The sequence below is a fragment of the Eumetopias jubatus genome, unplaced genomic scaffold, assembly GCF_037043125.1.
Source record: "Eumetopias jubatus isolate StellerSeaLion01/CBP00866 unplaced genomic scaffold, mEumJub1_p1.0 scaffold_11, whole genome shotgun sequence".
NCBI classification, from domain to species: Eukaryota; Metazoa; Chordata; class Mammalia; order Carnivora; family Otariidae; genus Eumetopias; species Eumetopias jubatus.
The window spans coordinates 32,760,194-32,786,501 of record NW_028274817.1 but is presented as its reverse complement, the minus strand read 5'-3'; the positions used below and the strand labels follow the sequence as shown (position 1 = coordinate 32,786,501).

The 26,308-nt window shown below is 35.9% G+C and overlaps 1 protein-coding gene and 1 pseudogene across 1 annotated transcript in view; both read left to right on the top strand.

Moving 5' to 3' along the window:
* HTR2C (5-hydroxytryptamine receptor 2C) overlaps positions 1 to 26,308 on the top strand; it is a 139,511-nt gene that overhangs the window by 25,253 nt on the left and 87,950 nt on the right. The gene's annotated exons all lie outside the window — the stretch shown is intronic.
* Positions 19,051 to 20,325, top strand: LOC114201421 (COUP transcription factor 2 pseudogene; annotated as a pseudogene).

The window sequence follows — 26,308 nt, the reverse complement described above, 5'->3', positions numbered from 1 at the left end:
AGGATTAAACTGCAATTTATTATTATTATTAATTATTATAAATTTCTACATCGTTTTGTAATGGATGTCCTCCAAAAGAAGAGTCTTCCTGCCAAGTGTTTATAGCTTTTCTCTTGGGTCATTTTCTCCTACCAATATATGGGGATGCCAGATGAGAGTGATTTCTCTTTCAAAGCTATTGGATTAATTTATGCAAGTATGGGTAGTCCTTTCTTGAATTTCTTATTCTCTATCCAGACATTATCACATAATATCTACCACTGAGCACTCATGATGCTTTTATATACATCATTTATTTTACCACAGTGGAATTATACCAGCTGAAGTCCTCTTTCTGCTAGCCATGATTTCTTTTCAGACAACATATTTATCATTCAATTGCAATTCCTCAACCAATCTAGGCTTCCAGGGGATTTGGAGAACAAAGGTTCTCCCTTCACCACTGGCATGCATATCATGCAAACATCTCTGTACAAAAGTAGCTTCTAGGTCATTTGTTAAGAAAATGCATGATCTATTTTAATAGCTTTTCTTTTTATTTAGAGAAAATACTTTTTAAAATTGAAAACAACACAATTTATACACACCCATTTTAATGGACTAAAGCAAGTAAACATCAGCATAGTTTTTTAAAGATTTTAAAAATTCCTTATAGTACCTTTCTAAAGTAGGGCTAGTTGTAATAATTAACTAAATACTCAATCTGTATCCTTTAAGTGTAAGTGTATTGAGTTTGGTCCTCAGTTCGCTCCAGTCAAGAAATCTATTGATCAGAAATAAGTTTCCTGTGGAAGTTCTAAAAGGGCTTGCTATCAAAATATACCATAGGGTTGTCTCTATACAAAGGAAATTAATGAGCTGTTTAAGCATGTTAATGGGATTTTGAAAGGATCTGAAGACTAGAAGTAGAGAGAACAAAAGTTGTTGACTAGTAACTCCATAAAGCACAAGACTACAATCACCATATTTCATCTTCACATTTTATAATAAATATCATTAATTGAGAACATACTATTTCCTAGGCATTCTACAAGGAATTTTGCATGTATTAACTCATGTAATCCTCACAAAATAATAACCATAATTTGTTTTTTTCATGGGTTAGCATGATGAAACTAATGTTCAGCCAAACTAATCTTTAGCTACTTTCCTACAAAATTACTACATATATATTTATATATATATTTAATATAATTTTTATATCTATAACTATATAAGTATCTATATATATAAAGATAGTAAATGTTCTTTGGAATTTATTCCATTAAAATGGAATATATGCTTCTAAGCTAAGCCTTCCTCCATTTTATAATTCTATCTTCATTTCTTTTGAAGAATTCCTTAAATTCTAAATCCCTTTTGCTAGAGACTTAGACCTTTTAGTAAAGCATAGATTTTATCCAACCCAAATTCTAGAAGTACATTTGGAAAAAAGAGTTGGGAATATATCTGAGAATCATAGATCCACCCTTACGTTTTCCACTGTCATCCTGGGGATTTTCAGGGATTCCATCAAAACTCCTTCAGTGGAGTCCACGTTGTCCTGAATATTTTGGAAAAGCTATAGTTTGTAGAAATAAACATGAGATAAATAGAATCTCTCTGATTTCTTTGAATTGGTTAACAAATAACAAAACAGTCTTCTGATGTATATAAAATAGCTCCACAATTTGTACACCCAGAACTCTTTCTCAAAATGAAACAATTTTCTTATTTGTGTAAAGGTGGTACACATTCTTAGATAAATGATGTATTAAGTTCTATGATACTGATACTCAGTGTTCACCTAAACCAGAGGTAATGAACTCACAGCCCTTTATCTGATTTCTGCCTACATGCGCATTTTGTTTTGGCCTAGCCAATGATTTTAAAAACTTTGTAAACGAATGCCTTTCACTAGTGTGTAGGTTTCGTCTTTGCTGTGTTTTCTATTACTCCCCATTTTCTTACACCTAGCTGTCTTACCTCATATTGCCTACCTGGCCCTAAAAGCACTGAAGTTTGAGATAGGCCTCCCAGTTTAGTAGCACAAGAGAGACAATCTTGATATTAATACCCTAAAGTCACTGGCTTGTGACCCCCATGAGCTTACAAAGTTACTCCAGTCCCCTAGAAAAATACACACCTTCTCTCCAAGTATTTCTAGAAGACCCTAGGAGCTGCTCACATGTAATCAGGAATAAATCAATCTGCATCATGCACTGCTGCGGCTGTTCTGGCCTTTCATCAAGCACGTATGTATCCACCATTACCTGCTACCATTCCCTGTATCTGCTGGTCATCCATCATCTCCCATTGAGCATTCATCATCTTCCACTGGGCATCCATCATCTACCACTGGGTATCCATCATCATTTGCTGGGCATCTGCTGAGTACCGCCATGTCTGTTGGGCATCCACAATCTCCCACCAGGCATTGTGGTCTCTGCTGATGCTCTGCCATTTCACCACCATGAAAATGCTGCTTCTTACCTGCCTTGGGTGCTGTTACTTGGTGCTGCCAAACCTACAAACCCTCAAGATAGCACATGGTACCGCATTTGCTTCCATCTTTATTATACACAGTGTTCCTTGCGAAAATTGGGAATACGTCCCTCCATAATTTCTGGAAAGCTTTGTTATCCAAACATTGAAAAAGCAATGCTTGTCCCTGCCCCCTTCACAAAATCTCTCTGTAAAACAGCTTTCTGGGGTTTTCTGTTTGTTTTGGGGTGTTTTTGGTTTTTATTTATTGTTGTCTCCCAGGGTTAACACACTTTATAGGGCTGATTTAGAGTTTATTTACTGATGCCTTAAATCCTGTTCTCAGGCATCCACACAAAAACCTCCCTTTGAAAGGCTAAGTGGTGACCTTGCCAGTCTTGTGTACTTGTATATACCTAGAATTTACCCCTGTATCTGGCATTTTTTAATGAATAAATGAATAACTCATAAGATTAGATACTGAGGATTTCCTGCCCCCGCACATCTAGACCTATGAATCTTTACTTCTTCATTCAAATGTCTTCTAATATCTCCTTTCCCTCTTCAAATACACATAATCATCTTATTGCAGGCTCTTTACCCTATGGTAAAAAGTTCTTTACCAGGTAAGTTTCAATTCTGAGTGTAAAAAGGAACAATGGCACTCAGTATATTTACAGAAAATTAAAGAATACAATCCAGAAGTTCTGGTTCTTGTTCGTATCTCTAGAGTCTGCTATCTTGAGTTATTCTTTGTATTTTATTTTTATTCTTTCGTCCTTAGAGATGTACAATTTTTGCAGATTAATTACTGCTTTAATTCTCTAATAAATTCACAAAATAAATTCAAAATATAATTTTAGTTAATATTCCAGTGCTACTTGTAAGAGTCATTTGACTATAGGCATAGAGCCAGCACTGTCTAAATAACAGCAACTAACACTTAACTGAATGCATGCTTGGTGCCAGGTTCTGATGGTAAGGAAGATGATGATAATAATTATAATAGCTAGCTTTAATTGAGCACTGTCTGGGAGGATAAACTTGTACTGGGGTCCTGCAAATTAAATTGGCAAAAGGCAGATTAACAAGAGAGTTTGTTACCGGGCGCCTGGGTGGCTCAGTTGGTTAAGCGACTGCCTTCAGCTCAGGTCATGATCCTGGAGTCCCGGGATCGAGTCCCGCATCCGGCTCCCTACTCAGCAGGGGGTCTGCTTCTCCCTCTGACCCTCTTCCTTCTCGTGCTTTCTATCTCTCATTCTCTCCCTCTCAATAAATAAATAAAATCTTTAAAAAAAAAGAGTTTGTTACTAATGCATATGAAGACATTCATAGAAAAGAAGTAAAGACTCAAAGAAATGGTTAAACCTGGGGCTTATGAACCATCTCAACAAACAGCAATAAATTATAGAGAAGTGACAAGACAAAAGAAAAGGGCTTTGGTCTTCTTGGGGTGGTAAATTGTTGGAAGGTAAATATATGGGGAAAACTAACGGACAGTAAGGGTTATTTTTAATAAGGCTTGTTATGCAGATTTAATTTTGTGCAGTCCTGGGAATAAGTATGTTTCCAGTGATTAAGAATAATTCCCTTCTTGGTATGGGAGGGGACCTTAAAAAAGGGAAATTTATACTCTACCTTTAGACAGTAAAGGGGAGGGTAGAAAGCTTTTTCTGAATCTTCTGTTTCTCAGTTGCTTTCAGCTCAAAATAATTCTTATGCCAAAATGGCCCATTTTGGGGTGACATACTCTGATCCTTCAGCTCTTACTCTATGTCTATTACCTCATTTACTACCCACAACCAACATGTAGGTAGAATTTTACTTTTTCCCCACTTTAAAGATGAGGAAAACTGAGGTATACAATTATCTGATTTTAGGGCCATAAAAGGCTAATACCCGTTTCCATTTAGATTGCTGATATTTAAGGACCCCACTTCCCCAGCTACTCAGACTAGTATTTCTGCCACTGATCCCCATAAAGGTGGCACATGCTATGTTCCTGAAGACTTCAACCAAATGTTGATTCATGCTTCCTGTCTTGATATGGTTCTAAAGACATAAGGAACATAAGTTAAAAAAAAAATAATCTCTTGTAGATCCAGGAGTAATTTCCCCAAGCTCTAGAGTGATAATAATAGTTAATAGTTAACTGTACACTCACTAGTGCTGTACATGGTCCCAGTTACTAGACACTCTTTTAGAACCATAGCTTTGTTCAAAATCATTTCATTTCAGTGCATTTCAGACCCTAAACACCCTCTTAGACACATAGTTCAAAAGCTCACGTTTCAATGCCTTTGCTGCCATGTAATTGGAAAATAGAATTGAGAAGTGAGGGAGGGGCAGAATATATCTTCAAATAGTAGAAACATTCTCATGCTCATATAGCTTCAAAAGGTGAGAACCAGATAAATGGTAAAAGATAACGAAAGAAGCAGATTAGGGTTCTATAAAATGGTCTTTATTGATGAGAAGCTCTATCTTTCAAGGAGAGTAACCACTCCATTACTGAAGGTTATACAAGGAATTTCTGCTTTGAGTAGGAGGTTGAACTAGATATTTTCTAGGTTTTCTTCTATGTTTTGAGGTTCTATAATTAAGTTTCCTACTGATGTCACTGAACAAGTTACTTACTTGGAGTCTGAAATTATCATTATGGAGCTAGGAGTATAGTGTTTCTGTGAATGATAGGGAGATGAAAAGAAGAATTACTATTTCATACAACAGGGTTATGTCTCACACACGCTTTTATGTGCCTATGATTGGGATAATCAGCTTGATTAGTCCCAGTAAGAGACCCTAGATGAAAAACCTACTCATTAATTAAATATTATTAACTCAGAAGACATTTTATCCCTTGTTGCCATCTAAGTGAACATATAAAAAAAATTTGCTTAGAATGAATGGACTATGTATACATAAACTTCACTCTTTTTTTAAATTTTATTTTATTATGTTATGTTAATCACCATACATTACATCATTAGTTTTTTTTAATTTTTTATTGTTATGTTAATCACCATATATTACATCATTTGTTTTGGTGTAGTGTTCCATGATTCATTGTTTGTTCATAACACCCAGTGCTCCATGCAGAATGTGCCCTCTTTAATACCCATCACCAGGCTAACCCATCCCCCCCCCCTCCCCTCTGGAACCCTCAGTTTGTTTCTCAGAGTCCAGTCTCTCATGGTTCGTCTCCCCTTCCGATTTCCCCCCCTTCATTTTACCCTTCCTACTATCTTCTTTTTTTAACATATAATTGTATTATTTGTTTCAGAGGTACAGGTCTGTGATTCAACACCCCAGTGTATATAGCAGCAATGTCCACAATAGCCAAACTACGGAAAGAGCCAAGATGTCCAGCAACATAACCCTCACTCTTAAACATTATGAGATGATTAAAGAATAGCCTACTTAGCTTTTATCTCAAAGGGCAGTAATTCAATCTTGAAAGCTGCCTTTCATATGCTAAATGAATCTCTTACAACTATGAATCTTAATTGTTCTCATTTACCTCCATATACTTCCAACACAACGCTTGAACTGTGTAGTATCTGGGTCTTTGGAATAATTGTTAAAAGTTGATTTTTTTTCTTTTCCTCCTTAGTCAAATTTCCATATTCAGTGAGCGCTGAAATTTGTTTTGTGTTCCAAATAAAAGATCAAAAATCTAAAATCTTTGCACTCTAATTGTTCTGCATTCAAAATATAGCACAGACAAGGTGCTTACATGTTGTTCACATAACACTAAGTCCCCAAAACACGCTTTATGGATTTTTTTTTTGTGACTTAATGACATTGTTTCTTTTAAAAAGAATATCAAGACAATCAAGGTTGAATGAGATTTTTTTTACACTGTAGATTTGCTCACTGAGAAATAGTTAATAAAATAGGTTGTGGAGATAGAATTTTAATTACCTGTTTATCTTTATTTTTATTATTGAATTACATGTTAAGAGATATTTGAGGGTCTTTATGGAAGTGTATACAATTACAAAGTAGCCCAAGCTGTTGTAGATTCTTTATTTCTACTTTCTATGTAATTCTGGTATCACAGCATCCGTGGATTTTAACCCTATTCGGAATGAAGCAGAAAAGAAAGTATTCTGAATTAGTATTTAGAGTGCACATAGGAGAACAGGGTCAGACTATCTTCTGTAGAGCAAAAACTTTCCTTATTCTAGATCAAGATCATTTTTAGAACCTGAAAGAATTAGACTAGCTAATAAAAAACATACAGTATTTTTTCCTCAAAATTATGTAGAAAAAAACCTTGAAGGGGAACTAAAAGAAAGGTATTTAATATTTACTAAGCACTTTCTTATTTTTCTATTTTACTTAAACTCCATCTCATACATTCTCGGTTTAATATCTCCTTCATATTTATAGGGAGAAAGAACTTTTCTGGGTTTCATATTTTAGGAACAAGTACAGAGGAGGAAGCTAAATATGTGCTATTAAGCTAATAGCTAACTTTCAATGTATTTAATTTCACATGGAAAACATCCAAAATAGAGTGTAGATAAATAATGAAAAGTACATTCCTTATGTTCTTTGAAGTATTTCTCATGATGGGGGAGACTGAAGTCTAATTTTCATTTCCTCAAAAACCTGATTACAGTCTCTGTATATACATGAGTTTCACCAGTGGGTGGGACATATATACCATTGTAATCAACCCTTGTGTTCTCTAAAAGGGCAACTGGAGTAAGAAATAAAGATAGCAAACTATTTCCACTAAACATGATATTTTGCTTAGTTACCAATAAAAAGAAAATTGCTTCATAGAAAACTTATATTAAAGCTAAATATTAATGTTAATCATATACATATTTGAATTTTGTATTTTCATGTCCTTAACTCCAATCCTGACTAAAAAAATACTGTATTTTAGCTAGATGTTTTTGATCAAATGACTCTTAAATAATGCCATACTAATACTGTGACTTTGGGAAAATCAAGAGATATCCCTCAGAATTAGAGTCCCCTTTATGAATGACTAGCTTTTACTGTGTACCCATCATGATAAGTATTTTAACTTACATTATCTCACTTAGCATCTACTTTATAGGTATTTGTAAATATTAAAGACTGAAATTGAAAATATTTAGTAAACTTTAAGTCTCAATACAATTTTAAGATATTTTTAGTATTGCATTGAACCAAACCTCTGGCTACAGATATGCATCTGAAAATTAAAACCCTCTGCTTCCACCTCTACTAAAACAAATGTTCTGGAAGTATTTTCTTGGTTTTAATATTATAATATAATATATATCTTTTTCTTGGTTTAATTATAATGAAGTAAGGTAAATGTCCTGTAGTTTAAGTAGAGTGGGAAAGTTAAATGAGTACTTCCCCAAAATTTATTTTATTTAAAAATATAAAAACAATTTTTGAAGACCACCATTTCATAAGTAATTTTTTTAGCATGCAAGACTATGACAAATTACTGAATTAACTTTTACTGTGGCTCATTCTCCCAAAAGTTTCACTTTATGAAACTCTAACTAGTTATATAAATAGCCAAATGAAAAAGGGAAAATGTGGTGAGGAAATCTAAGACTGTATTTAATTCTGATGTAAAATATTGTGACAATGTGATTAAGATCTATCTAGTTTTTACTGTGAAATAAACAAAGAATCTCAAAAGATATGGCGCATGCCATTACATGACACTTGTAGCCCTACCTTATGTCTTCCTGCATTTTTTTTCAGACACGTGTTAGGAATACTTGGGGAAAAAAAAGACAATTTAACAGTACACAAAGGTGATAGTTAATAGGAAAAATAAAAGTACAGGAAGGAAAAACAGTCAGATGGCAAAGGTAAACCTCACCTTACCTTACTTCTTACCTATTGGTTTTTTTTTTTAATGTTTTATTTATTTATTCATGAGAGTCAGAGAGAGAGAGAGAGGTAGGGACAGAGGGAGAAGCAGGCTCCCCACCTAGCAGGAACCCTGATGCGGGACTCGATCCCAGGACCCTGGGATCATGACCTGAGCCGAAGGCAGACGCTTAACCATCTGAGCCACCCAGGTGCCCCCTACCTATTGATTTTTTAAATTCATGCCTACTAGATGAGAATCATGGGCTTGAGGAAATTACTATATGCTATAAAACAATAACAATAACAAAAATAAGACTAATTATAGTGATAACTATGATATATATTTGGGCCCAGCTATACGCCAAACACGTTACTCAAATCTTATGACTTAATCTAATACAATTACATAAACTGGGTGCTATTATTTACCTATACAGATAAGGAAACCTAAGTTCAGGTTGTACAGGGGGGAAGTATGGATCTAACCACAAATCCTATATACTCTTCCCTGTCGGCTTTGCTGTGTCACACAAACAATAGCAGTTTCTCTAATTTAATATTTTTACTTTCATTGTTCATCAAAACTTTAGAGCAGTCCTTCATTACAGACGTTATTATCCATACTTAAGAAATCTGGCAGGAAAAAAATGCATATATGTTGACTTGAAAACAATATACTAATAAGTAAAAATTATACAAGAGGTTTAAAATTTTTTCCTTAAAGAAGGACCCAACCCCCTCACATACACTTCAGAAAGAATGACATATTTGGAAACAAATTCAAAGTCACTGCTTTTCCACACAATTTCCTGCCACCATGACTATTTTTCTGAATTTTGAAAGACCAACTACTGCTACTCACAGAAAGTTCTTAATAATTTTTTACCTTGTTGTCAACTAGAGATGATAGAGATATTTTCTACTGTACCATTTAAATTCCTTTGTTGATTTTTTTACTGTTTTTTGGAACATTTTTAGTGGTGGCTCTGGGGCTTACAATGCATCTTTTTATTTTCCTTCTTTTTTAAAAATTAAGACACATTTTATAGACCATAAAACTCACCCCTTTTAAGTATAAAATGTGGTGGGTTTTAGTATATTCATGAAGTCAAGCAATCATCATTATCTAATCCCAGAATATTTTCATCACCCCAAACCAAACCCCATACAAATTAGCAGTCACTCCCTATAATGTGTGCCTTAACTTAAAATAATCAAGATTTATGGGGCGCCTGGGTGGCTCAGTCAGTAAAGCATCTGCTTTGGGCTCAGATCATGATCCCAGGGTCCTGGGATAGAGACCCTCATCCAGCTCCTTGCTTGGCAGGGTGCTTGCTTCTCCCACTCCCCCACTTGTGCTCTCTTTCTAGCTCTCTCTCTCTCTCAAATAAATAAATAAAATCTTTTTTAAAAAACTATCACGATTTATATTAAATTTCAAGTGTGTAGAAATTTTGCTCCAGTGTACTTTCCTTCCTTCCCCCTCTGTGCTATTATTGTCATGCAAATTACATCTTTCTACGTTATGACACATCAAAATAGTTTTGTATTATTGTTTATGTAGTTGTCTTTTAAACCATTTAAGAGAAAAGTGTTTTAATACATATAGATTCAAGTTACCATCTAGCCTTTCATTTTAGCTGAAGGATTCCCTTTAGTACTTATTATAGGTCAAGTATGCTGATAACAAGTTCTGTTTTTGTTTATCTACAAACGTCTTCACCTCTTTTTCATATCTGAAGGATAGTTTTACTGAATATAGAATTCTTTGTTGACTGTCTTTGAATTACGTATGTCACCCCAATGCCTTTTGACCTTTGTGGTTTCTGATGAGAAGTCAGCTATTAAACTTTTTTGAGTCATCCCATATGTGTCGCGTTATTTATCTCATGCTACATTCATAATTTGCTTCTTGTCTTTCAACTGTTTGACTCTGAAGTGTCTTGTAATCCTTCCCAATATGTATCCTAATTGGTGTTCCTTGAGCTTTTTAGGTCAAAATTAATGTTTCCCATCAAATTTGGTTATCAAATTTAGGAAAATTTCAGCCATTGTTTCTTCAACATTTTTTCAGCCTCTACCCCTCTCCCTTCTCTTTTAAGGACTCAAATTATGCATACATTTGATGGTGTCCCACAGACTCTGTTCATTTTTCTTTATTTTTTTTCTTTCTGTTCTTCAGACTGGATAATCTCTTTTGACCTATCTTCAAGTTCATTGATCCTTATTCTGCCTGCTGAATTCCTCTGTTAAGCTCATCAAGTGAATTTATAATTTCAGTTACTGTATTTTTCAACTCCGGAATTTCTATTTGTTTTTACTTTTTAATTTTAGATGAATTTTTGTCTCTTAATAGGTTTTACCTATTCAATAAAACATTATCATAGTTTCCTCTAGTTCTTGAAATAATAGTCTCCTTTACTTTTTTAACCATATTTTCATAGCTGATTTAAACTCTTGGTCTAATCAATTGAACATCTGAGCCTCCTCCAGGACACTAGAGAGTGACTACTTTTATTCCTGTCTATGGGCCATACTGTCTTGTTTCTTTGCATCTTGAAAAGTGGACATTTTAAATAATATATTGTAACACCTTCAGAGTCAGATCCCCCTATTCTCAGTGCTTGTTGTTGATGTTGTGTTTTTTTTCTTATTCCTGCTTGCTTTAGTGACTTTCCTAAATTAATTCTGTAGATTCTGTATTTCTTGCCACGTGTAGTTGCTATTTTCTCTGGTAGCTTTTTCCTTTAATTCTTGTTTTTATTTTTAAGCCTGGCTTCTTAGAAATTACCCCTGGATCAGCATAGTTTGTGATTAGCCAATATTTCATTTAATGCTTTAAGCCAGTTATTGTTCCACTCTTTGATTTTTGGGTGAAGTTGCATCTTCAGATTTGGGAGAGTTTACATGTTAGTCTTAGCTTTTACTTCTTATTTGAGCAGGGCACCAAGGACAGCAAGAGTTGAATTATTGGGGTCCTCTCTGGGCTTTTTTAGGCATGTGCAGAGCCACACACGTGTGCAGCTTTTTAGATCTCCTGGAATATCTTGGAGCTTTTTAAAATCCCCTATATTGGTCTTATTCCTATTACCGAGGTATTCCTTCTTAATTTTTAGCCAGGTTTTTGTTGGTTCCAATGAATTCACAGCCTTAGGAAATTGTAGTGTTACTGAGTCCAACTTACTGCTATTGTTTCAATAATACCCTATGAATAGGACTTCTTCTGAAGACCTGAACTCAGAGTCATGTCAATTAACCACAATGCTCTGGGAATAGGGTGTTTCAAGAAAACGACTCTAAATACAGTGCTGTGGGGATGGAGCTTCCTATGGAGCTCCAAAACAAGTCAGGCCCCACTCACTTTCCAAAATTCTGAAATGGTCAATTTTCACCATTTTGCAAATATTTTTATTGCTTTTGTGAGAGAGGCTCCCCCAAAGTCCTCATTTTACCATTCTGGAAGTCTTGCCCTTGGAAATACTTCTTTATACATCTTTAATTACAATGACATTTTAAACCTAGCACCATAACATTATGCTACCTAATAAAATTAAAATGGTTACTGAATTATCATCTACTACCCAGTCTATATTCATTTTTCCCAGTTAACTCAAATTAGGATCTGAACAAGTTTGTTCATTTAAATTAGGACCCAAACAAGGTCCATACATTATATTTGGTTTTTATGAAATAATTTTTAGACAGTCTTGGTTCTGACTCTTAGGACAGGTAATATTTATTAGAGGGAAAAGAAGGTCAAGAAGTACTTTAATTGCAGATGAGAGACTTACACATGTTTATAGGCTAAAAGGACATCACTATAGTTTTTGGCCTATAAGACAACCCTCTTCATGTTCAAAGATCTTGTCCACTATAGTTTTGGTCCGACAAAACAACTCTCCCCGTGTTCAAAGACCTTCTCCAACAACAGGTATTAATTCCAGATTAGCCTAGAGTCCAAGAGAAGAAGCAAAAGTTGAGGCTGGAAAGAATGAATTTAGAAAGGTACCAGGTCAGAGAGAAAAGCTGGAAGAGGGGCGTATCAGAGTTCTTAGAAAAAACCATCTATAATGTAACTTGGGTTTACTTTGTGATGCCAGACTCTAGGTGAATTACTCTTATTTGTGAACTATTTCTGTATTCTGCATTTTTACATTATCTTTTTATTGGTTAATTCTCAGGGATAATAGGGCATTGAAGGCTTAGTTTCTATTTTCTTTTTTTTTAAGATTTTATTTATTTATTTGAGAGTGACAGAGAGAGAGCACAGAGGGAGAGGGAGAAGCAGATCCCCACCGAGCAGGCAGCTCGATGTGGGGTTTCATCCCAGGACCCTGGGATCATGACCTAAGCCAAGGCAGATGCTTAACCAACTGATCCACCCAGGCGCCCCCCTAGTTTCTGTTTTCATGTTTGCCACTAACTGTGTAATCTAGATGAAGCCACTTAGCTTTGAGCCTCCTTTCCCTGATTTGTAGAATGAGAAGACTGTCTTAGATTCTCTAAAATTGCTTTTATCTCAAAAACAGGATTATTCTAAGGCCTTTCTTAGGTAGATACATGCAATAAACAGAGATTGTCTTCAATGACTGAGCTTACTCTTTTTGCTTTCCTTACTCTGAAAACCAGGTACCCAAGAACTTCCTTTTTCCCTCCCCCATCATAACTTGTTTTATGGCAAGACTCTAAATCAAAATTAAAGACAGATGCAGACTATATTAACAAGAAATAAATATTACCTTTTCTTCCCACTGAAACTTCAAAATAAAGCGATATTACTGTAATAGGTTTTACTTGTTTTTTGTAATAAGAACCAGTTTCATAAGTGAAACTACCTCAAAAAAAAAAAAGAGAGAGGGAGAGAGAGCTCTGAGGGAGTTGAAGCAAAATTGTGTAGTGTGATTGAAAATAGCCATATATAATTTCTAAAAGTTAAATCCTGGAGTAGTCTTTGTCAGATCGGAGCACAAGCTCTTAAATCATCTCAAAATGGAGACAATTTTGAAGATATCATAGAATCATAGCTTTTTTTAACAATAAAGCTTATGTTTGTCAAAACGCTCTTGGGATACTAATCTGATCTTTTGGAGATCACTTTTGCCGAACAATATTATAGGTGCATTCCAAAAATTGCAATTACATATTCACTTATATTTTTTGGTCAGCCAAATCAGATAACTGAAACCAAAGAATTCATCCAGGGACTGGAATTAAACATTTTCCTTTATTAACTCATTAAATAAATCAAATAATTGCCCAAATGTTTTTCACTTTGTAAATCTAATTTTATAGCTATCAGATTTGGTTTCTGTATCCTTTCTAAAATATATAACTAAATGAAATTAAGGCCTATATTTTACCCAGAAGCTGCTGCATCCCACTCAACCCTGTGCTCAAATTCCACTCTCTCTAGCACTTTAAGAAGCTCTTATGGGCCCAGCAACAACCAGTTAGCCACCAGGATGGAGACGTTCTAACAATGATCAAAGAAAACAAAGGTCATAATTAAACTATTATAACCCATGTGCCAAGCCACAATGAATATAAAACACATTGAATATCTGCTCTTTTTCAGCACACTGAACAAACAAAACACAGTGGGATATACAAATGTGTTAATCCCAAACTCTGCCTACAAGAGTTTATAATATAATTATATGTACACACATGTGTGTTTGTATGTGTTGGTGGGAAGCAGAAATTTGTATAAAGAGATAATGAACAATGTGGGGTTATGTGCTAATGATGCAATAATGTATTGAACACATAATATATAGTTCAGAAGCTCAGTAGAGGGACACGTCTCCATGATCAGCTGGTGAGCAAAGAGCTCACAATGGCAGCATTTAAATGACTATCATAAAGCAGATGGCATTTTCCCAGCTACCAAATTGCTTCATAAACAGTCCTTTTCATACTTTCTAAATATACTCAAAGTCAACACAACTTTGAGGAAAAATAAAGAAACCCAGTTTAATTATTCATATACTTTTCAGGATTGCATGCTTCTACTAATAGTTTAATAAAAATACAACAGCTTCTATCTCTGTAACTTTTAGAGATATATTTTTATCACACTACTATCTAATACTTGTGAAGGAAAAATAGATACAGTTTAAAATGTCATAACAAATACTATGAAGCAGAAACATGATGGCAAAAACATTATGACAAAAACTTACTAATATATTGATAGAAATTTACCTGTTACTATCAGCCATGTTAAAAATGGCACTAAAACATAAATAAAATGACCATGAATAAAATGAGCAATACATGTACAAGTACCCTTAAAAGGGTTTCTGCTAGTCCCTATAATTAAAAAGTGCTGAGATTAGGTACTAAAAAGTTAAACTATCTCCATGTCTTTTCTGGAAATTTTCTTGATTGCCCTTCCCGGCATTCATATTTCATCTATTCTAGTCCAGTTAATTTTATGTTCATGTCTTAAATGACTCATTCTGAATAGTTCATAAGGTCTTAGGGGAAATGGCCTTGGAAGACACCTTCTGGGATCATGTATCAATATCTCAGGTTGCCAAATATTTATTGAAAGTTCACTCTGTATCAGGCTTCATATTTGGCATTAAGAATATAGAGGTGAATAAACAGGGCCCTAGCCCCCAAGGAACTTACTCACTATTTTAAAAATACATGAATAATTTAAATGTTACTAGCCTTGCATTTTCTAATTTATTGTCACTAGGTAAAACTACTAATTTTCAGCATCAGCCTTGAATAATTCCTGGAGAAATTTCAAAACCAGCAATGACTAAATTCAGTGACTCTGACTAAGGGTAACTAATGGAGAGCTGAGATATCCATTTCTAATTAAAACCCTTGGGGCAAATAATGGTTTTGTAATATCCCTTAGGAAATAAGATGAAATGTAGAAATGTATAATGCCTATGTCTCGTGACAGCAAATGTTTGGCAACAAATAATGTACTGCATCATTTCTGGGTAGTACCGTCGATGTAAGAATTAGTATCATTCCTTTTCCAAAGAGGCTTTTTAATAATGCAAGTGGAATGTATCGGAGGTGCCACGTCAGTCCATCTTTCAATGCATATGTCAATAAGCATGAAATACCACGAAATCTCAGTGGTATTTTTTGAGGTGTTACAGTGCTACAGAATGTGGGCTTTGGTATCAGATGAACACGGGTTTAAATCCTTACATTACTATCTTCTCACCTTGGCAAATCACTTCTTATTTCTAAATAACAATTTATTCATCTATAAAACAGAAATAAATATCTAACTGAGATGGCATTGAGGGTTTGAGGTCATGTGTAAAGAATATCTGGCCCTTAGTATGTGTGGGATATCTTAGTAGTATTAATAAAATTACTTTTAGGAATTTATTTCAGTAGAATGTTATTTTGGAAGCCCTAAATAAAAGTGATCAGGAAAATTATATTTAAGTTCACATGCCAGAAACTTCTGACAATGTGTCCCAAATGAAGGATAGTTTAGTAAAATGAAATCAAAGAACAGGAAAAAAAATACAATATCTCATAAGTCAGCTTACCAACAGTCAGCTTCTAGCCTTGTGAATAATATTTGATTAGTGTTTTTGTGTACTATATATATACACATATATACTATTGTTGCCATTTCCATGTTTAAAAAAAAGTTTGTGTCTGCAATTATGAAAACAGAGCTACCGAGATGAAGTGTCCTATATGAGAGGCAGTGACTGGTCCTCTGGGACCTAGATAGAGAGGTGTGCTGTGTAGTAGGAATCTTTGCTATCCCGGGTCAGAGATGGAAAACTTTAAGCTCCAGACTAATACTCCAGTTCCCATCCTGATTCTCTTTCTTTACTATCTTTTTGGACTTTGCATAAACAAAAGAAATAGAGAATAAAATATATATAGGGCCAAATGAGGAAAGAGAATAGTGAAAGTTTTGTGTGTAAATCTTACATCCTCAATGATAGACTGACCAACCTCCCTGGGATTCCATTTCAGAAGACATTTGGCAAAAGATCAAATTGCCTCTTGTTGCAGCCTCATTTTTCAGTTGTCTGCATAGACCTTTAAGGCAATAAAGGGGGCCTAGACCTGAATCCAGTTCAGTTCAGTGGATAACTTATAAGGACAGAGGAAACACAAATAGTAAATATTTAACTCGATCACACACTATTGTTTCAATTTATCCTCAAAGAACCTTGTAAAATAGAGAAAAGAGGTAATTTTCTTGAGCTTTCAGAAGGGAATGTCCAAAGTGGATATATGTATATGTATATATCTAAAGTGGCTATACACATACAAATAGCATGTGGCACAGCAGAGAGCAAATACTAAAACAAGTCTTTTTCCTCCCTTCTCTACACTCATTAGAACCATAGAATACGTTTTCTTCTGTGCCCTGCAGATTGGAAGCAGGTTAAGCACCTGTTGACAGGATTGATGTTTTGCACATGAAATCTCTAATACAGCTTCTTATTCTAAGTAAGAATCCTTTAAACTCAAGCAGGATAAATGCTGCTTATGGATAGTGGGGCCCTGAGCTCATTCAGATTCACATTACGACTACTCTGGAAGGCCACTGGGGAATGGTTATAGCCAAAGGCTAGCAGGTATTTCAAATAACTCTACACTTTAATGAAAATCTCTCTAGTTCTGAGCCCGGTTTCCCTTTGTTAGATGTCAACTTATCTGTAAGAGAATTGGAGGCATGAGGTACAGGACAGGATTTTATAGGTTTACTCAGCAATGAGTTCTGTTTTCTGAAATATGGCAGACGAGGCTTTTTGGAACAACACTACCAAACGAGCACATTAGATATACGTGTGTGTGTGTATGTGTGTGTGTGTACATATCAAAGAACTAACAAGGTAGTAAGGAATTATGAAGGCAAAATTTTAGTCAAGGTTGGAACCCAGGTATAGGGTCAGGATTGAAGCAACTTTTGCCCAATAGATATTGGCTAAACAAGGGAGTTTGAAAGTATGCAGACAGGAACACAAACCAATCATCCTCATTTTAAGTTGGCACACTACAGAACTATACCCTGATGGGAGGGTAAACCTGAACCACACTCTCCGCCGTATGGTTTGTAAGGAAAAGCACCTTGGAGTTGCCTTGGAGAGGGAAACTCTTTTTTATCATTTTTAACCACAAGCCAGAACACACAGTGATTTGTAGTGATCAAAAAATTTCAAGCTATAAATTTAGTTGAGAATAGTCTTGGAATATAGTGCCCAATGCATCAATTAAAAACAAACAAAAAAAGCACACAATGCGACTGACAAAAAGATAAAATTGAAGAGGTACTTCACAAAAGAAATCCAAATAAGTTTGATTACCTTTACATATGCAGTGCTCAAACTTATAAGTAATCAGGGAAATTAAAACCGCAATAAATACCAATAAATAGTCACTAGATCAGCAGAAATTAAAGTGTGATTATACTTGTGTTGCAAACATGTGGAACAACAGGAACTCATACACTGTGGTGGGAATGAATGTAAATTGATACAACTATTGAAAAATAATACAGCATTATAGAGTAATATTAGAAAAGTGTATGCCCCATAATCCAGAACTTCCATTGTTGAGTATACATCCTAGAGAATGGCTTACAACTAAGCACCAACATATGTGTAAAAGAATTATTTGTAGCAGTAATGCTTATAATTACCCCAAACTGGAAGAAATTAAATTATACAAGAAGCAGTAAAATGGATCCTGAAATTGCTGCCTTTAGTAATACAATCCAATATCATACAGATAAGAAAGCTGAGGCACCAGAAAGATACCCCCAAATCACACATATTTTAAGTGACAGAGGTGAGATTTGCCTCCAAGCCATCAAACCCTTCTCATAAATTTGTTCTGTAGGAAATGGATGACACTAGGTTAAACTACATGAAGTTCTGAACCTAGTTGGTCTGAAATCACCTTGCACAGTGTAGCAGCCTATTTCTCCCTAGCTTTCTCACTCAAAATGACTTTCTATACTGTCTTCTATTGGTGAAAAAAGTTTCCTCTGCTCTTTTCCTTTAAAAACCTTCATTGCTAAAGAGCCTTGGCTGCTTTTTTATTCTGGTTTTCATTTTATTAAATGACTGTGGCAAAAAAAAAATCAAAAAAACAACAAAACAAAACGAAAACAACAACAACAACAAAACAGTCTGATTAGCCACAGGGAATGGAAATGATGAAAGCAATTACAACTGTCGACATCGGCCAAGAAATATAATCTTTGGCATGCATTTGTACTAGTCACCCACTTCTGGGCAACAGAGCCTTCCCAAATTAAAAAACCCGTAAGAATCTTTTTCTGGAAGAGTGAACCGAAGAGGGAGGGAGAGAGTGAAAGCAAGTGAGATCTTCCGAGAAAAAAAAAAAATTTTTTTGTTTTTGTTTCCTATTTCTGTCTCGAAGCCAGACGATCCACTTGCAGTTCTCCCTACCCTCCCTCTCTCTCCATATTCGGCTCCCACTCCCTCGCCCCCCTCCCCTCCTGGTGGGAAGCCCCCAAACCAACAATGCCGAGCCGAGGGAAATAAATAAAACAAATACACTGGTCCAGACAAGCGATTGATAAAACTTTGCAAAAAAGAAACAAAAAAGGAAAAACTAACCAACCTCAACCAACCAGCCCCCGACCCACCCGGGGGCGCCCTCCTACATCCTGTCGCACAAATACACGACAAGCAGTGCGCCGGAGCCAGAGATCAGGAGCCGCCATCATCCGCAGCCAGGAGAGCAGGAAATACCGACGCGGCCCCCACAGATATGGAATCGGTAGTCAACACCGGGAGCGACCCCCAGGATGAGATGCCCAGCTTGGAGGACAGCCAGGTCTTACAGATGCTGCCCGAGCCAGGCCCGCCACCCAGTGCCCAGTACCTGCCACAGACGCCCAGCCAAGGGGGCCCAGCCAGCACATCGGCGGAAATGGCGGTTGTCGGCCAGAGCAGCCTTGGTGGCTCCAGCGGTGACAAGCAACAGCAGCAGCGACAGCTCATCGATTGCATGGTATGTGGGGACAAGTCCAGCGGCAAGCACTACGGCCAGTTCACATGCGAGGGCTGCAAGAGCTTCTTCAAGCGCAGTGTGGGGAAGAGCCCGAACTTCACATGTCACGCCAACCAAGCCTGTCGCATTGACCAGCACCACCGCAACCAGTGCCAGTACTGCCGCTTCAAAAAGTGCATCGACGTGGGTATGAAAAGAGAAGCAGTGAACAAGAACAAGATACCGCCCGCCCAGCCAAGCCATGGGCAGTTAGTGCTGACCAACCAGGAATCCCTCATCTCCCACGCCAACCTGTCTGGATATATTTCTCTGCTGCTCCATGCCGAGCCTTATACCCTGTTCGGGTCCGGCAGCCAGTGCGTGCAGCCCAACAATGTCTCGACCCCTGAGAACATTTTCGAACAGGCTGCCCGGGTGCTCTTCGGCATCATTGAATGGGCCCGGAAGATACCCTTCTTCCCTGACCTGTCCATCGATGACCAAGTGGCCCTGCTTCGCCTCGCCTGGTGTGACCTGTTCATGCTGAACTGGGCACAGTGCTCCATGCCCCTCCATATCATCCCATACCTGGCCGCCACCAGCTTACACACCTCGCCGGCATCCTCCAGCCAGGGGGCCATCTTTATGGACCAGGTACAGATTTTCCAAAAGCAAATGGAGAAGTTCAAAGCTCTGCACGTCGACCCTGCTGAGTACAGCTGCCTCAAAGCCCTGGTCCTGTTCACTTCAGATGCCGCTGGTCTCTCAGATGTAGCCAATGTGGAAAACTTGCAGGAAAAGTACCAGTGTGCTTTGGAACAGTACGTTAGGAGCCAGTACCCCAACCAACCAATGCGATTTGGAAAGCTTTTGCTTTGCCTCCCTTCTCTCCGCACAGTCTCCTCCTCAGTGATAGAGCAATTATTTTTCGTCCGTTTGGTGGGTAAAACCTCCATCAAAACCCTCATCCGGGATATGTTACTGTCAGGTAGCAGTGGTAACTAGCTGTATATGGCAATTCAAAAAATAAATCAAAATAAGAAGGGGCACTGAAACAGAGAGAGAGAAAAGGCTAAAGACTGGCTTGTTTGCTTAAAATTCCTTCTGTTAGAGGATAGATGTTACAAGTTTGCTCAAAGAAGAGAGGGAAAGAATTTAATGGACTGTGAGTTTAAAAAAAAAAAAAAAAAGACTGTTTACAGAATACCAAAAAAAAAAAAAAACCCACAAAAACAAAAACCCAAAAAAACTCCTGTGTGGGTCAGAACAGCCTGCTACTTATTTTTGTATAAAAAGGACATTAGCCTTTCTTTTTTTTTTTTTTTTTTGGTTAACTTTTGAAAAATATTGCTAAATGGATTTAAGGAGATTGGAAGAAAACTAGCAGAATGGAGAAAGTAAGTCTTTTTGTTTTTCCAAACTATTAATTGGCCTTTGTCTATGTACCTCTGGCTGTTCTTTTCTCTGCTGTTCTAGTTCCAAACCAGTTTATTCTGTGGTTCTATAGTAAGTTTTGGTATAATCTTGGTATTTTAAATGCTGTGTATCCTTAAAATATATGTTCTGCAAGAATTAAAACTGAGTCCATGAAAATATCTCAGGAAGACATCAAACTTTAAAAGGCAACTCAAAGATGATGGAAACACACTTATAAGTGGTATCCAAAAATTTTACGTGAAATTGAGCACTCTTATTTGAGAACTGAAGGAACCACATACAACACTTAGCTTCCCTTACCCTGCCTCTCCCCTCAAAAGACACCATGACTAACCTAGATTTTTAAAAATAGTTTAGAGAATGAACTGTGGGATTTATTGGCAGCAAGGAATGTGACTAAGACGCATGGTGTCATTTTGAATAAAAAGTGAATTTTTGTCATTTGAATTGAGTCCCACTTAGTTCTTGAATTGTTATGAAAATCTTATATTTATGTTTGGAAATCCTTTAATTATAATTGTTGGCATTATCTCCTTTAAAAAAAAAATGTGATTGAAATCGGCATGGCCAAATAACACTATCTGCACTCATAGGTAACATGATTGATTCAGTATCTTAGAGTTTACAGTTTGTTTGTTTTTAAATTAAAGTTTTTTTTCTTAAGTGCAATATTTCAGTATACTGTAAAAGTTATAATAACTGAACTATTTGGTCAAGTGTTATATTCCAAGAAAATTGAAAGTACTCAGAAATTAAAGTGTTATTTATTTAATGTCTTAAAAACGAATCTTTTTCTGAGCCACCCTATACCCCAAATGAGGGTAAACCATCTTCCCTTGGCCTGGTCCCCCAGGGAATTCCATACCACACAAACCCACCAATTTTGAAAGAGCCTTCCAAAGTTTCATGGAAACAAATAAGTAGACACAATGCATCGATTTATATATGCAGAGAAATTTCTCTCAGGATTGTATTTTAGGATTTTAAGAAGGTAGATGATAGGGGAAGATGACAAGCATGTCATGAACAATTTGGTCACAAAAATCTCTTTATGATTTCCCAGGTCAGAAATATCTACCTGTTGGTATGGGAGAAAAAAGACTCAAAAGTTTACTGATGCTTGAGAGAAAGCGTCTTAAGTATAAGAGACTGAATTAAGTTAAATAATCTGGAAAAAGAAAGTTATAAAATGACCATGTAATTTTGGTCTAAAAGGTGTACCTTTTTCTAATTTCTCAAAGCGAGTTTTCTTTCCATGCAGAAAGAAACATATCAAAGCTAATTTTTTTAAATTGAAGTGTAATTGAAATACGGCATGATGTTAGTTTTGTGTGTACAACATAACGATCCCACATCCTCACCAACACTTGTTATTTTTTGTCTTTTTGATAATAGCTATTTTGATAATTAAGGAGGTGATACCTCACTGCTGTTTTGAGGCATATTCATATTGCCCTGATGATGAGTGATGTTGAGCATCCTTTCATGCATCTGTTAGCCATCTGGATGCTCCTGTGGAAAAATGTCTATTCAGATCCTCTGCTTATTTTTAAAACAGATTTCTTGGGGTTTTGTTGTTGTTGTTGGGTTATGGGAGTCCTTTAAATATTTTGGAAATTAGTCCCTTAATGGATATATGATTTGGAAATATCTTTTCCCATTCAGTAGGTTGCTTTTTTATTTTGTGGATGGTTTCTTATCCTGTGCAGAAGCTTTTTAGTTTAATGGAGTCTCATTTGTTTATTTTTGCTTTTGTTACCATTGCTTCTATAGTCATATCCAAAGTGATGTCCCTTAGACCAATGTCCAGGAACTTACCACCTACGTTTTCTTCTAGGGGTTTTATGGTTTCTGGTCTTACATTCAAGTTTTTACTCCATTTTGAGTTCATTTTTTCTCCATTTGTTTGTTCCAATGTGAAAATATTTGTTTATTCATTTTTTACAAATGTATTATGGTAATATAAGATATGAACAATGTGAAAAACTGGATGGGAAGATACGATAACTCTATTATTTTTACAACTTTTCTGTATATCTGAAATTATTCCAAAAATAAAGTTCTTTAAAATCTGTATGTAAGTGTGCATTCTTCCTTTCTGTATCTTCTTATTATATTCCACTAGGGGTGCCTGGGTGGCTCAGTTGGTTAGGCATCCAACTCTTAATTTCATCAAGGGTCGTGATCTCAGGGTCATGAGATCAAACCCCATATCAGCTCCAGGCTCAGGGCAGAACGTGCTTGAGATTCCCTCTCTCCCTCTCCTTCTGGCCCTCATTCTTCTCCTGTGCTCACTCTCTTGAAAGAAAGAAAGAAAGAAAGAAAGAGAGAGAGAGAGAGAGAGAAAGGAAGGAAGGAAGGAAGGAAGGAAGGAAGGAAGGAAGGAAGGAAGGAAGGAAGGAAGGAAGGAAGGAAGAAAGAGAAAGAAAGAAAGAAAGAAAGAAAGAAAGAAAGAAAGAAAGAAAGAAAGAAAGAAAGAAAGAAAGAAAGAAAGAAAGAAAGAAAGAAAATCTGTATTCCACTAGATTATTTGTATTTCTAGGTGATTACTATTTTGCTTTGAGGTATAGTATTCATACAATGAAGTGCAAAAATCTTAATTGTATAGATCAGTAAGTTTTCTTTAGATTAGTAATTTTTTAAACACACATATATACACACACAGTTGTAACCACAATCCAGATTGAAATATACAGTTACTAGGAACCTAAGTGTCTCATGTCACAACCCGATCAATAAGCAGCACCATGCCCCAAGAGATAATCACTATTTTGACTTCTCTCACAATAGCTAAATACCTGTTCTTGAACTTCATATAAATGGAATCACACAGTATTTTGTTTTGTTTGTTCATTTATTTTGTTTTTTAGATTCCACATATAAGTGAAATCATATGGTATTTGTCTTTCTCTGTCTGATGTATTTCACTTAGCATAATCTAGGCTTATCCATGTTGTGGCAAATGGAATATTTTAATTCTTTTTTATGGTTGAGTAATATTTCAGTGTGTGTGTGTGTGTGTGTGTGTGTGTGTGTCTCACATCTTCTTTATCTATGATACCTTAGGGCACTTGCCTTTCTAACTTTGGCTTACTTCAGTTATAATGCCTTCTAAATTCATCCATGTTGTATTTGTGGTTTTTCCAGTTTTCTTCTTATAATTGATTTCTAGTTTTATACCATTGTGGTTGGAAAAGACACTTGATATGATTTTAGTCTTCTTAAATTTATTGAGACTTGTTTTGTGGCCTAACGTGATCTATCTTGAAGAATGCTCCATGTGCACTTGAGAAGAATGTGTATTCTGCTACTTTTCAATGGAATATTCTGTATATATATATTTATCTGGTCTAATATGTAATTTAAGGTTTACATTTTCATATTAATTTTCTGCCTGGATGATCTATTCATTGATGTAAGTGGGGTATTAAAGTCCCCTACTATTATTGTATTACTGTCAATTTCTCTCCCTTTATGTCTATTAGTATTTGCTCTATGTATTTAGGTCCTTCTGTGTTTGTTGCATAAATATTTTTAAAATATTATAACTTCTTGGTGGATTGACCCCTTTATCAGTATGTAGTGTCTTTTGTTATTTCTTTTTTTAATTTTTTTATTTTTTTTAAAGATTTATTTATTTATTTGAGAGCGAGAATGAGAGAGAGAGAGAGTACATGAGAGGGGGGAGGGTTAGAGGGAGAAGCAGGCTCCTCACTAAGCAGGGAGCCCGATGCGGGACTTGATCCCAGGACTCCAGGATCATGACCTGAGCCGAAGGCAGTCGCTTAACCAACTGAGCCACCCAGGCACCCCCTTGTTATATCTTTTTTTTAAAAGCCTATTTTGTCTGATATCAGTATAGGTACCCCTAATTTCCGTTGGGTTCTATTGGTATGACACCTCTTTTACCATCCCTTCACTTTCAGTCTGTGTGTGTCCTTACACCCGAAGAGAGTCTTTATAAAAGACAGCATATAGATGGGTTTTGTGTTTTGTGTTTTTTTAATCCATTCGTACACTATGTCTTTTGATTGGAGAACTTAATCTATTGAAATTTAAAGTAATTATTGATAGGTATATACTTACTGTAATTCTCTTCATTGTTTCCTGGCTGTTTTGTGGTTCCTCTCTGCTCCTTTTTCCTTCTCTTGCTCTCTTTTCTTGTGGTTTGATGACTTTCTATAGTGTTATGCTTAGATTCCTTTCTCATTATCTTTTGTGTATCTGCTATGGATTTTTGCTTTGTGGTTACCCTAAGGCTCATATATAGCAGTCTAGATATTTAACATCTATTTTAGTTGATAGCAGGCTAAGGTTGAATGCATCCTAGAACTCTACATTTTTCCTTTCCCCACATGTTTTATGTTTATAAGTCACATTCTACATCTTTATGTGTATCCCTTAACTAATTCTTACAGTTACAGTTATTTTTATTACTTTTGCCTTTTATCCTATGTACTAGCTTTATAAGTGATTAATTCACTATCCTTCTTGTATATTTACCTTTTGAGGGGAGATTTACACTTTCATATTTTTTCTTGTTCCTGATAAGTGCCCTTGTTTTTTGGCTTGAAGGAACACTTTGAACATTTCTTATAAGAAATAAATTCCTTCAGCTTCTGTTTGTCCGGAAAGCTCTTTATCTTTCATAATAATAATAACCTTACCAGTTAGAGTATTCCTGGTTGTAGGGTTTTTCCTTTCAGTGCTTTGAATATATCATGTCACTCCCTTCTGGCCTGCCAAGTTCTTGCTGACAAACCTGCTGACAGTTTTATAGAAGTGGTCTTGTACTAACAGATTGTTTTCTCTTGCGACTTTTAAGATTTTAAGATTTAGCCTTTAACTTTAGACATTTTAATTATAACATGTCTTGGTGTGGGTCTCTTTGTATTCCTCTTGTTTGGAACTCTCTGAGCTTCCTGAACCCAGATGTCTGTTTCTTTTCCCAGGTTAGGGAAGTTTTCAGCTATTATTTCTTCAGATATGTTTTCTGCCCCCTTTTCTCTCTCTCTCTCTTCTCCTTCTGGGACCCTTATAATGTGAATGTTATTCTGCCTGATGTTAAAAATAGATCCTTTAAGCTATCTTCACTTTTTAAAATTCTTTTTCTTTTTGCTGCTCTTTTTTGGTGAGTTCCACTGTTCTATCTTTTAGTGTGCTAATTTTACCTTCTGCTTCCTCTATCTGTTGTTGAAACTCTCTACCGTATTTTTCATTTCATTTATTGTATTTTTCAGCTCTGTGACTTCTGTTTGGTACTTTCTTGTGTTCTCTCTTTGGTGAAATTCTCTCGATGTTTATCCAATCTTCTCCAGAGTTCGGTGAGCATCTTTATGACAGTTACCTTAAACTTTTTATCATGTAAATTACTTATCTTTGTTTTTTTAAGGTTTTTTGGGGGGGGGCTATCTTGTTCTTTTGTTTGGAATATATTCTCCTGTTTCTTAATTTGGCTGAGTCTCTGCTTATTTCTATATATTAGGCAAAAAATGGCTGTCTCTCCCAGTCTTGCAAGAGTGGCCCTGTGTAGGAGATGAACTTTATCGTTTAACATTGCCCTTGCTCTTGGCTGTCTCTTAAACCTTTATAATCATCT